The following is a 7473-nucleotide window of genomic DNA, read 5'->3' as shown; positions in this document are numbered from 1 at the left end:
ACATTGAGTGCACTGAGATTTTGTTTCTGCTTCCTAAGGGCTCATCAGGATAATCTAAGCTTTTGGTGGCTACTCTTTAACTTCTATATTGAATTTTAAGTTTAAATGTCCATTATAAATTGATGTGTTCGCATTCAATCTAAAATTTCTTATTATTCGATAGGTGGTTCAATGACAACAAGAATAAGGTTTTCGTGTTTTCCTCTAAATGTTTGATTCTTTGTTTGAAAATTGACTTTTTATCTACTGCTTAGATATACATTTAGTTAAGTTCTTTTTTTTTTTTAAAAAAAAAGTCTAATTTAGCTAAGTTCCTAATTGAATAGTAATATTCCTATTTTAAAATAATATCCATATTTCCAAAATAAAAAATAATTTTGCAGGTATCCAAAGGCCGTCAAAGCCAAAGACGACTTCTTTTCAAGACTCACCAAGCCAGGAAACACATTAAATCAATTAGGATCAAAAGTTCTAAATTAAAAAAAAAAAGGTCAAAAAGGAAAGAGTGAAGTCTAATTAAGCTTATTTTGGCTTTTTTAATATTACTTTTCAATGAAATACTATTCTATTGAGACATGTCAGAAAGATTCTGCAAACAGAGTAACGAATACTTGCAATAACAAAGGTACTTTGTAGGATGGCCAGGAATCAGAGTGTGAGGGCGTTTCAATCGTAAGAGAAGGGAACACGTCACACGTGGGAACTGACGTGGGCTTCGGAGCAAATTAGCAAATTAGGCGTGTGAGGCCAACAGGTTAAGAAAAAATTTGGCTTCGGAGCAAGTGGGCAAGGTTTTGTCTCTGACGTGGCTCAAAGGCAAATGGAAATCCCTGCCCCTTTTTCTACCCCATTGGTTACCCAAGCTCTAGATTTCTACCAAATCCTTAACAATTGATTGAATCCTTTTAATGAATTAAAATATTAAAATTTTATTAAGTATTTGTAAAAAAAGGAAAAAAGATTTTTGAACATAATTTTTTTCTAAATATTTTCAGATAAAATAATAAAGAGCAACCAATATATTGTCAAAGGACTTCACTAACTAATTCATCTAAACAGAAATTGCTATCAGTACTGCAATAAAGATCTCATAAAAAAATATATTTCTGTACAACTTCAATGTAACACGTTTTAAAAAATATCTCTAACAAAATTTTCATCAAACTATTCTATTCATCAATTTTTATACAACAAACAATTGAATAAACAATAATTGATAGAATCTAAAAATAAATAAATTAGCAATAAAATAAACAAACTAAATAAATCTGTGAAAGGAAAGTGAAACTATAAAATAAAGACAATCTAAATTAAATGAAGAGGTAAAAATAAAGACACCATATTTGGATAAAGAAATTCAAACCAAAAGAAGTTAGCAAAGTACCGTGCACTTTTTACTGTTTCAAAAATTTTCAACAGCCATTTTTTTTACATTTGATCCAAACATTTTACTTTTATTTGTCAAAGATTGAACTACAAAGGTATCTTTTAATTGTCAGTGGGGCAAACAATCTAAATTGACTCAAAAGTTTTTGTCTCCTGCTAACACTCCTAAATCCTAATCCAAATTCTATTGGGGAAATGTGATTGACAACTAATTGTCATCAATAAATGTCGACACTCTAGCTAATTACCGTCTCACGCTAGCTAACATCATCCCTTCCAAGTCAGACTAATAAAATCCGTTCAAATAAATGTTAATGGATGGATATAACATGTCATCTATACCATTTAACGTGTCTTTTCAATACTTTGATATAACAGGTCTCCTCAGACGTCAGACGTGAGATTAATGTGGACATTCCAATACTTCCATATCAAAAAACTTGTCTATTCGTAACGGCATGCATGTTATTATGCCAATAGAATCCGTTTAAATTAAATAATGAAAATGCATGCATCCATCCCATTTTGACATGTTACATTATAACCATTTCATTATATTATATCCAAATTCTTGTTTTTTTAAAAAAAATTGAGAATTCTTTCTCTCTACGTCTCTCTTGGGTTAACTTTTTATGAATTTTTAATGGGAAATAGGCAATAGGAATTTGAGAGGGGAGAATGTGGTCATTAGATTTTGGGCCAAGTATGGCAACAACTGATTTTAAGGAGGAACTAGCTAGAGTGGATTAAATAAGAAGACCAAGTTCTACAAATTAAATTTTGAAAAAGAAAATGGTTGCCATTTGCCATTTCACATGACATGACAAATTAGCCGGATGCTTATTTATATGAACAGATTTTCTTGACATAACAAATGTTCAAAGAATTTTTAATTAATTTGCTAACTTAGTCATTACCGATTGAAAATTGATAATCGAAATAAGAGAGATATAAATTTAAGGATAATTTTCCTAAGCACGGGAATTTCATAAATGGAACTATGTAAATGGAACTATAGTTTAACTTAATAGTATTTCATTGTTTTATTAACTTTTTAATGCACTCATTATAATAAGAGAGATATATATAGAACTATAGTTTAACTTAATAGCATTTCATTCTTTTATTAACTTCTTAAATGCACTCATTATAATAAATTAAAACCTTCCAACTAACACATAACCCACAAGTTTGACCCAAATAAAAATTTAACGTTACCAACACACATAAACTCCTAAACCACAACCTTGACCCAACCAGATAAACTCCTAAACCGCTCACCCCTACTCAGGGCGGCCACCACTGTTGCCACCCTTGCTGCTGCCACCACCACCGGTCACATCAGTATTGCTTCCATCAAGATTCTTGTCACCAATACCATCGTCATACCCTCCACCGTTGCCGCCATTTACGGGCGGCTTCCGCGAGAGTGAGCTTTGTTAATCTCTTCTGCAAAGTCCCTCACAGTTTCCTCTAGCAAGGCCTTGATGGTTTCCTCGTCAAGATTAACCTGACGGTTGTCGTGAACGTCATTCCCTCCTGCTCCAAGGACAAAGTCCAGCAAATCCTTAGCCAATTTTTCCATGTCTTTGTACTCTTCAATCACTCTCTTAGTTTCTTCAAGTTCAATTTCTGCAGCTGCTAGGCATTCGTCCATGCATATTTTCTCCTCTCGCATCATTTCCAATTCAGCTTTCATGGCCTCAAGGACGTTCCCTGCATCCTGTATTGGACAGGAAAAATTCTGAATAAATTTATACTATATGTTAAAAAATGCAAAAAGGCGAGCGAGTCGGATCAAGGATGGACGCTCGACAGGACAATAACAGAATTATACACTACCTGCCAGTTATTCTTTTTAGATGAATAATTAGATTTCGATAAAATGAAACAAAGAAGACACTGAAACTAAAATTGTAAGGAGAAATCTCACCATCTGAGAAACAGTCGTCAAAAACAAACAACAGAGGATCGAGAGAATTAAGTGTTAAAAATTGCAAAGTAGAGGAGGCGGAGAGAGATGCTATATATGGGTAGTGAGTGGCTATATATATATAGAGCATAGTGAGCCGGGAGTCTTAGTAACCTCTTTACGTGTAGTGAAAGGCAAATGTACGAAACCGCGTTTTCGCTTTTTGGACTTTGCCTTGTTTTTGTTTTTTTGCTTGGGTCTGGTGGCTCATTTTTACTTAAAACTTTAGAGGGGAAGGATGTGAAGATAGGTTTCCTCGGTGAGATGTACATAGAGGGTAAGTTCTTAATTTTTAAAAGGAAAAAAATTCAAAAAGAAGAGTGAAGTCTAATTAAGCTTATTTTAATTGAAATTTAACTATTACCTTTTTCTTTTCAAATTGAATATCTATCTTTCTATTTCAAGATATTAATTTTGAAATAATATCTACTTTTTCAAAATAAAAATAGTTTTTTTAATGTTACTTTTTAATGAAATACTAACTTTAAATGATTTTTTTTATTTCTACAATTTTTTAGAGTAATAGTTGTTAAGTTAAAAACCAAAATTGATCATTAATCCTAAAATTTTGTCATTTGGAAAGTGAACATTTTATTTAGAGTGGACGTACAATATTTTTAGTAAAATTAACAATGCTATTGCTAAATACTATATAAATATTCTTGATCCTTTTAGGGTGATCATCTTTAATTCAAAATGTACTCCAAAAATTAATCATTGTTGTTGAAGTTTTCGAGGTAAGAAATAAAGAATCCCTTAGTGTATGTTTGGTTCATAGAATGGAATAGGGTGAGAATATTATTATATAGTTTGGTTCATCAAAATGAAATAGGACAAGAATTACTATTATGACTCATTCTATTACTTGGTTGGTAGGAATAGTTTTAGAAAAAACTAAGAAATAAATAATAAATGACAAAAATATTTTTTATTATAATATATAATTATTTTATTTTTAATTTTATTTTTAAATTATGAAAATATTAAAAATTTATAATTAAAATTTTAAATATTAATTTTTTATAATTAATATTTAATTTTAATTTTAAAATATAAAATATTAATTTTTAACTCTTCTTTTTTTTTTTTTCTTCATTCTATTATTTTATTTTATTTTGTTTTTTCTTTCTTCTCACTAGTTGATCACCAAAGATGTGGTTGGCGTAATAGCCACTAAAGTGCTAGATCGGCACTTCCCACGACTGGATCTGGCCAAATAGTGTCAAATCAACATTTCCACAACTAGATATGGTGAGGGAATGCTAATCGGCACTTCCGATAGTCGACATGGTGCCACTGTCGTCCTCCATTATGGAATTTTAGAAAGCAAAGGAGAGAAGTAGAAGATGTCATGTCTCAAGAGTTTAGGCTAGTCCAGGCAAGCCAAACAGTCCAAGCAGGCTAGATAGCCCAGACAAACCAGGCAATCCAAATAGGCCAAACAACGGGCCCAACCCACATAGTGTAATCTAATTTGAACTCTTAGATTTGTTAATATATATCTAGATTTAGATGTAGATTTACTAGATAAGATTAGGATTTACATTTAATTTGAATTTTATCTCTTATCTTATACTACCTTATCTCTATCTTGTAACCTAATCTTATCTAACAAAGGAGACCATTAGCTTATAAATAGGTCCCTTCTCCTCATTTATAATTTATTTTCGTTACTTTAAGACTTACTTAAACTCAATTTTAAGAGTTTAATTGAGCTTAAGTTCTAGCACTAGAAAGAAGATCTGAAAATTGAAGAAAATCTATATTATAAATTATGGTAATTTTAAAATTTATTTAAGGGTGATTTTGTCTAATAAATTTTTTAACCTATTCCCTACTAAATTATGGTAATTTTTAAATTTATTTAAAGGTAATTTTGTCAAACAAAGTTTTGGATCTATTCATTACTCGTGGAATAGCTATTACCAAGATCTTCTTTGATAAGGTCTATTGGTCATTCTTGAAGCAAACAATTTATTAGAGAGGGTTTAGGAATAAGAAAGGAATGACTATTCCATTCCCTCATCCAAACACATTGATGTTTAGATTATATATGTCACACCAGGTTTGTCTCATAGCAAATAGCAAAGGACCAGTAGACATGTGAATTCTTTTTTTTTTTTTTTTTGATGAGGATGTGAAGTTTAATTTTCAACAAATTTTTTATTTATTTTGTGTATTTTTAATTAGATAAATTGTCTTATTTAATTAGTTTTATGTTTTTGCATATGTTCTAATGTCATTATATTCACGAGTAAGTTTAGTTACGAAAACTTTCATGCCTATTAAATACCAAAATTTCTCTCATATATTTGTGATTCATTTTATTTCAGCGGTTTTATGTGTCTAAATATACTTTATTGCTTTTGTATTGACAACTACCCTATATAATGTTACTCTTGGACTTATAAGATCAATGACCAGAGTTGAACAAGTTCAGTTGAATCATAGAACAAATGATGTTGAGAAACGCGATTTATACAAAAAAGATATGAGGTAAATAATAAAATTAGTAACTATACTCGAGGGTGGAGGGAGAAGGGCGGCAGCTGCCACCTCTCAATTTTTAAATTTTTTAAAAATAATATATATAAAATTTAAGATATATATTTTTACCACCCCTACTTAAATTAAACAACTTCTTTTAGAATAGTGTAAGCTTCCTAGTAAAACCATTAATTGGTTTAGGTTTAATTTCTCTTGAGCTCAATTTTTAAATTTTTTCCTCACCACATCCTCTAATCAAAATCTCATGTTTTTGTGCCCTTCCTTTCCTTTCCTTGTTTCACACTTATTTTACTTCCCCATTTTTTAGAGTTTTTTTAACTTTCATTGCTTCTTCTCTTTTTAGAGATTTTTTTTCTTTTGGTTATTTATTTCCCCTGCTTTGAAACCGCAAAACAAGTGATAAAAAAAAGTGAAAACAAAAAAAATATTACTCTAAAAAAACTTTTAAAAAATTTTTAAAAAATTCTTTTTGTTATATACCTTCAATGCCATGAAACTCATACAATGTTGTGAAATTCATACAAATTGAGTTAATAGAGTTGAATTTTTTGCGTTGAAAACTGATTATCTTTGTTAATTAACTTCTAAAGTGACGATAAACAAACATTGCACACAGCATACAAATACTAGGATAACTTAAAGTAATGAAAACGACTTAAATTTACTTTATAATTAATTCTGTCTTCTATAACTTTAAACTTATATATAAAATTTTTAAAATCGATTATTTATAAAATTTTACAAACCCATTAGGTAACGCGGGTACTCTTAGTTTTTCTAATTAACTCACTACTTTCTCATATGCTTTTCATCATCATCCACGTAATTAAGATCTAGCTAATGATTAAGTAACACATGTAAACATGTGTGTGGGAAGGAAAGCCAATGAAACAAAGATTAAAGCCGATGAAAGAAATGACACTTTTGATGACGTTAATAGTGTGAAAACTGAACGTTGTCTGGACTCCAAGTCACACTTGATTGGGAGTTTCATGAAATTTTTCACTAGATGGATGGAGAGTCTAAATTTAATGTTGATAGGTCTGCCAGGGTAAACCTGGATCCGTAGTCTGAGGTGGTGTTTTTAGGGACTTAGTTTTGTTTTTTGTATTTTCTTTGGTCCTTTGGACATCCGGAATTCAAACTTTGCCGAGTTCATGACAATTAAAGATGCAGTCCACTTATTCTCCTCCTCACCTTTGTTAATTCGAATTAAATGATCATTGAATCGGACTCCAAAATAACGTTAGCTTTGCTCCGTCTCTAACTTGGAGTTAAGTCCTAGGGATAAATCGCACATTCCAAATAAAAGTAACAATTGGAAAGACTCAAAGAGAAGCCAATGTCTTTGCCAATGACCTTGCAAAATTTGACATGGACCGAACAGAAATCTTTTACGCATGGAGAAAATGCGTGCCCTCCTTGGTATCTTTATTCATTTCTACTCTGCATTATCTTATGATACTGTGGGACTGCATTGTTTAATTGTGGTTGTTCGAGCTCCCCTGAAAGGATGTTGTGTAATCTGAATTGTGCTACATACGGCACATGTGTTTTCTACCGGTTGTCCTCCAAAATATATAAATAAATATATTACCATATTTTAA

General features: G+C 30.8%; 1 pseudogene across 1 annotated transcript; it reads right to left on the bottom strand.

Moving 5' to 3' along the window:
- Window positions 1-2533: 2533 nt before the first annotated feature.
- Window positions 2534-3421, bottom strand: LOC18599926 (uncharacterized; annotated as a pseudogene). Its single transcript, XR_016026398.1, has 2 exons — window positions 3320-3421; window positions 2534-3109 (listed from the first exon to the last, which is right to left on the bottom strand). The product of XR_016026398.1 is annotated as an uncharacterized LOC18599926 (transcript).
- Between the last annotated feature and the right edge of the window lie 4052 nt (window positions 3422-7473).

The sequence above is a fragment of the Theobroma cacao genome, chromosome 5, assembly GCF_053813885.1.
Source record: "Theobroma cacao isolate CCN51 chromosome 5, ASM5381388v1, whole genome shotgun sequence".
NCBI classification, from domain to species: Eukaryota; Viridiplantae; Streptophyta; class Magnoliopsida; order Malvales; family Malvaceae; genus Theobroma; species Theobroma cacao.
The sequence above is the reverse complement of the archived record's forward strand: the minus strand, read 5'-3'. Positions and strand labels throughout refer to the sequence as shown.